This window comes from Apium graveolens, chromosome 7 (assembly GCF_009905375.1).
Source record: "Apium graveolens cultivar Ventura chromosome 7, ASM990537v1, whole genome shotgun sequence".
NCBI classification, from domain to species: Eukaryota; Viridiplantae; Streptophyta; class Magnoliopsida; order Apiales; family Apiaceae; genus Apium; species Apium graveolens.
In genome coordinates, this window is record NC_133653.1 from 70,575,497 (window position 1) to 70,581,074 (window position 5,578).

The 5,578-nt window shown below is 41.5% G+C and overlaps 1 non-coding gene across 1 annotated transcript; it reads left to right on the plus strand.

The window, feature by feature from the left end:
- The first annotated feature begins 3,853 nt into the window (after positions 1-3,853).
- On the plus strand, positions 3,854-3,960 carry LOC141675882 (small nucleolar RNA R71). The gene has a single exon (XR_012556510.1). It is a non-coding gene; the product is annotated as a small nucleolar RNA R71 (small nucleolar RNA).
- Positions 3,961-5,578: the final 1,618 nt, after the last annotated feature.

A 5,578-nucleotide genomic window follows, 5' to 3' on the forward strand; every position in this document is an offset into this window, starting at 1 on the left:
TTCCCCATACATCAAAGACCTCGACTTCAAGCATCACATTTAATGGCATCTCATCCTTCCTTGACAAATTTCCCACTCTTTGGCAACGATCACACCTTAAAACAAACTGATGAGCATCCTTGAACAAAGTAGGCCAGAAAAAACCTGCTTGCAGAATACGAGCTGCCGTCTTCTCACCTCCATAGTGTCCACCATAAACCGTGGAATGGCAGTCTCGTAATATCCCCTCCGTCTCACAGAACGGGATACATCTCCTGATGATCTGATCAGCTCCCTGTCTAAACAAATATGGTTCATCCCACATATACCACTTCACCTCATGCAGAAACTTCTTCTTCTGAGCGGATGTCAAATTAAGCGGCATTATATTGCTGACAAGATAGTTTACAATATCTGTAAACCATGGTTCTTCCTCCTGAATTGCAAACAACTGCTCATCCGGAAAAGATTCATTGATTAACGTCCTATCTTGTGAAGTAGAATCGGGATTCTCCAACCTAGAGAGATGGTCAGCTACTTGATTCTCAGTACCTTTTCTATCTTTGATCTCTAACTCAAATTCCTGAAGTAAAAGCACCCAACGAATGAGTCTCGGCTTCGAATCCTTCTTAGAAACCAGATAGCGAATAGTTGCATGATCAGTGAATACTGTTACTTTCGTACCAAGCAGATAAGATCGAAATTTCTCAAAGCCAAAGACTATAGCCAAAAGCTCCTTCTCAGTAGTGGTGTAGTTCAATTGGGCCCCATTTAAAGTCTTACTCGCATAGTAGACCACATGGAAGAGATTTTTCTTGCGCTGTCCCAGAACTGCACCTACCGCATAGTCACTCGCATCACACATCATCTCAAACGGTTCTGTCCAATCTGGTGCTGTAATAACTGGTGCCGTGATCAAACTCCCCTTGAGAGTCTCGAATGCTGCCAAACATTCATCATCAAATTTAAAAGGCACATCTTTCTCAAGTAAATTGCACAACGGCTTAGATATCTTTGAAAAGTCCTTGATGTATCGCCGATAAAAACCCGCATGACCGAGAAAACTACGGATTCCTTTCACCGAATTAGGTGGGGGAAGATTTTCAATGACTCCCACCTTGGCCTTGTCCACCTCCAGACCTTTGCTAGAGACCTTATGCCCAAGGATAATGCCTTTACGCACCATAAAATGACATTTCTCCCAATTAAGCACCAAATTAGTTTCCACGCATCTTTTGAGTACGGCGCGCAGATTATTCAAACATTCATCATATGAGTGTCCAAAGACGGAGAAGTCATCCATGAACACTTCGACGTTATTTCCAATCATGTCAGAGAATATAGCCATCATTCATCTCTGAAAGGTGGCCGGGGCGCCACATAACCCAAATGAAACTCTTCGAAAAGCAAATGTGCCAAATGGACAAGTGAAGGTAGTCTTTTCCTGATCCTCTGGTGCAATACAAATCTGATTATACCCGGAATAACCATCCAGCAGACAAAAATACTCATGTCCCGCCAATATGTCAAGCATTTGATCAATGAATGGGAGAGGGAAGTGATCCTTCCTTGTGGCTTTGTTCAATTTTCTATAATCCATGCATACTCTCCATCCTGTAACTGTTCGAGTAGGGATGAGCTCATTCTTTTCATTTGCGACCACAGTGATACCTCCTTTCTTAGGTACACATTGCACGGGGCTCACCCACGAGCTGTCAGAAATAGGATAAATGATGCCTGCATCTAGCCATTTCAGAATTTCTTTCTTCACCACCTCCTTCATGATCGGGTTCAGTCTTCGCTGCTGTTCCACAGTTGGCTTACTACCTTCCTCTAACAGAATTTTATGCATACAATATGAAGGACTTATCCCCTTGATGTCTGCTATGGTCCATCCTATAGCCGATTTGAATTCTCTCAAAATCCTTAAGAGCTTGTCTTCCTCACTACCTGAAAGGTCAGCTGAAATAATAACAGGTAACGTAGATGAATCACCTAAAAAAACATACCTCAAGTGTTCAGGTAATGGTTTGAGCTCCAAGGTAGGTGCTTCCTCTCTTGATGGTTTGAGCTTCCCTTCAGCATTCTTAAGGTCAGAAGTACCAAGAGATTCAAATGGTATGTCGAGCTTTCGCTTCCATGGAGAAGCGTTCAGATATTGTAATTGCTCATTGCTATCTTCATCATCACTGTCAAATTCCCCCACTAAGGCCTTTTCCAATGCATCAGACATTAGCATGTGATCGAGTTCCGAAGTAACCGCAGAATCAATCACATCCACTTTTAAGAACTCCTCATCTTCTGTAGGGAATTTCATTGCCTTGAATACGTTGAAGGTCACATCTTGATCTTGGACCCGCATAGTAAGTTCCCCTTTTTGCACATCTATCAAGGTACGGCCAGTAGCCAAGAAAGGCCTCCCCAAGATTATGGGAATCTTCTTATCTTCCTCAAAATCCAGAATAACAAAATCAGCAGGAAAGAAGAGCTTATCCACCTTGACGAGCACATCCTCAACTATGCCCCTTGGGTAAGTAATGGAACGGTCCGCCAATTGTAGCGACATGTATATGGGTTTTGGATCAGGCAGATCCAGCTTTTTAAAGATCGACAACGGCATCAGATTAATGCTTGCTCCCAAATCACAAAGGCACTTGTCAAAAGTTAGATTGCCAATGGTGCAAGGAATGGTGAAGCTTCCTGGATCTTTCAGTTTTGGTGGTAACTTTTGCTGCTGAACAGCGCTGCATTTTTCCGTGAGAGCAACGGTTTCAAGGTCATCCAGTTTCACCTTCCTTGAAAGAATAGTCTTCATAAACTTCGCATAACTAGGCATTTGTTCCAGAGCCTCAGCGAAAGGTATATTGATGTGAAGTTTCTTGAACACCTCCAGAAACTTCCCGAACTGTCTATCCAGCTTTTGTTGCTGCAATCTCTTAGGAAAAGGTGGCGGAGGATAGAGCTGTTTCTCCCCTGTATTAGCCTCAGGCAGAGTGTGTTCAACAGTAGTCTTCTTTGGTTCCGCCACTTTCTCCTTTTGCTTAGATTCTTCATCTCTAACTTCAGCTTCGACTTCTTTTGCCTTTACAGCATCAGCTACTTTTCCAGACCTTAAGGTAATAGCCTTGACTTGCTCTTTAGCTTCCTTCCTGCCTGGTACTTCCGTGTCACTGGGAAGAGTGCCAGGTTGACGATTGAGCACTGCATTGGCTAATTGACCGATTTGATTTTCCAAGGTCTTGATAGAAACCGCCTGACTCTTGCACAACAGCTTAAGTTCCTCAAAATCAGCACTAGTAGGTGCAACTGCACTTCCCTGTTGAGGATATGATTGTCTTGTAGCATACTGCTGTGGTTGCTGGAATTCAGGTGGGTTAAACTGTTTACTCACTCCTTGCTAATATGGTGGCTGAATAGCATTCTGATTATTTCCCCAGCTGAAATTTGGATGATTTCTGTTGTTAGGATGATAGGTCGCTGGCACAGGCTGCTGTTGTCGCTGATAATTATTCACATACTGAACAGATTCGTTGACAAGAGAACACTGATCCGTAGCATGAGAACCTGCACAAAGCTCACAAACCATAGCTATTTGATTAACTCCATACATAGCCAAAGAATCAACCTTCATTGATAGCGCTTGGAGCTGGGCTGCAATAGCGGTGGCTGCATCAACTTCCAGAATACCTGCTACCTTGCTGACGTCATCCTCTGAGTTGGGTTTTGATGCTCGTTTGCAGCCATTGTCTCTATAAGATTATATGCCTCAGTATAGCTTTTAGCCCATAAGGCTCCTCCAGCTGCTGCATCGAGCATGGGCCGAGATTGGGCCCTCAAACCATTATAAAAACCAGTGATTACCATCCAATCTGGCATTCCATGATGTGGACATTTTCTCAACATTTCCTTGTAGCGTTCCCAAGCCTCGCACATAGATTCTGTAGGTTGCTGCGCAAACTGAGTAAGAGCACTCCTCATAGGAGCAGTCTTTGCCATTGAATAAAACTTCACCAGAAACTTTTGCGCAAGATCTTGCCACGTAGTGATGGACCCAGCTGGTTCAGAATGTAACCAGTCTTTAGCCTTATCCCTCAGTGAGAATGGGAAAAGCCTCAACTTGATAGCCTCATCAGTCATGCCATTATACTTAAAAGTGCTGCAGATCTCGACAAAATTCCTTATGTGCATGTTGGGGTCTTCAGTTGCCGCTCCTCCAAAAGAAACAGAATTCTGCACCATCTGAATAGTGCCTGGCTTGATTTCAAAGGTGTTAGCTTGAATAGCCGGATGAAGGATGCTTGACTGAATGTCATCAATTTTAGGCCGAGAAAAATCCATAAGAGCTGGATCAGCTTGAACAATACGATCTTCCATGTTTACTGGTTCTTTCTGCTCAGTTCCTGAATCCGAATCCTCAAAATCTAACTTCTCCGGAGTATCAAGAACTTCGTCTTTCTCCTCAGCTGTATCTAAGGTCCTCTTGTGAGCACGAGAACGAGTTTGCATAAACGCTTGCTAAAGTACCTGAAACACAACCGAAAAGAGTAATTAACTACTACGTCCTAATCACTGAGTCCTAATGACCAATGATGGTAAGTACATAAACTAAACAAATACGCCGAGTCCCCGGCAGCGGCGCCAAAAACTTGTTAGGGCGAAAACATGCACTAATATTCACGCAAGTATACGCGTTCGCAAGTAATATAGAATACTTTCTAGTTCGTTCCCTCAGAGACTCAGACTAAGTTATTGTCTAATTAAACTCACTCACCAATGTATGATTACTTCTCAATGTTAAGATAATAACACTTAAAATTGTTGATTAAATATTAACTATAATTAACTACTTAATTAACCACTTAACTAACACTTCAATTTATCAATAATAAAACACTCATGAGATCACAACTTCATTATTACTTCCTTCTATAGCCATTGTTATTACCTTTAGCATGTGACAGTGATGACATTAATCGAATAACACGAAACTGATAAAAGCCAACTTTCATTGTACTAATACCATTCTACCAAACATCCACAATTAAGATAGAAGTTGAATAGTCATCAATTATGTTGAGTTCCTATATGTCTATAGAAATTGACAACACAACGATTTAAACACAAGTTATCCCTTTTGATTACATAGGGCAAATAAAACTGTTAGAATTACCCACTAATCATGCACAACGTACATGAACCTATGCTAGCATGGCAAGTTCTAAATCTCAAGATCCACCGTCGCTTCACAAGAGATTAACACCCTATCTTATATGTTCGCGACGCACATAAGACGAATACACACAACCAATACTAGATATCATGCAATCATCACACACTAAAGTATTAAACAATTAACTAAATAATTCCATAATAAATCCGTTGCAACCCCATGATCACGATTAGCCCATAATAGAACTTATCGCCATCATGGGTTCATATGAAATCATGATAAATAACACAAGAAAATAATAACTAAACTAATTATATTAAAATAGAGTACGTCACAAGAGTAAATAAGTTAAAGCAAGAAAACTAGCATCCAACGTTACAACGAAACAAAAATCACAAGAATATATGCTTCCTCCTTCGTTGCGGTGTG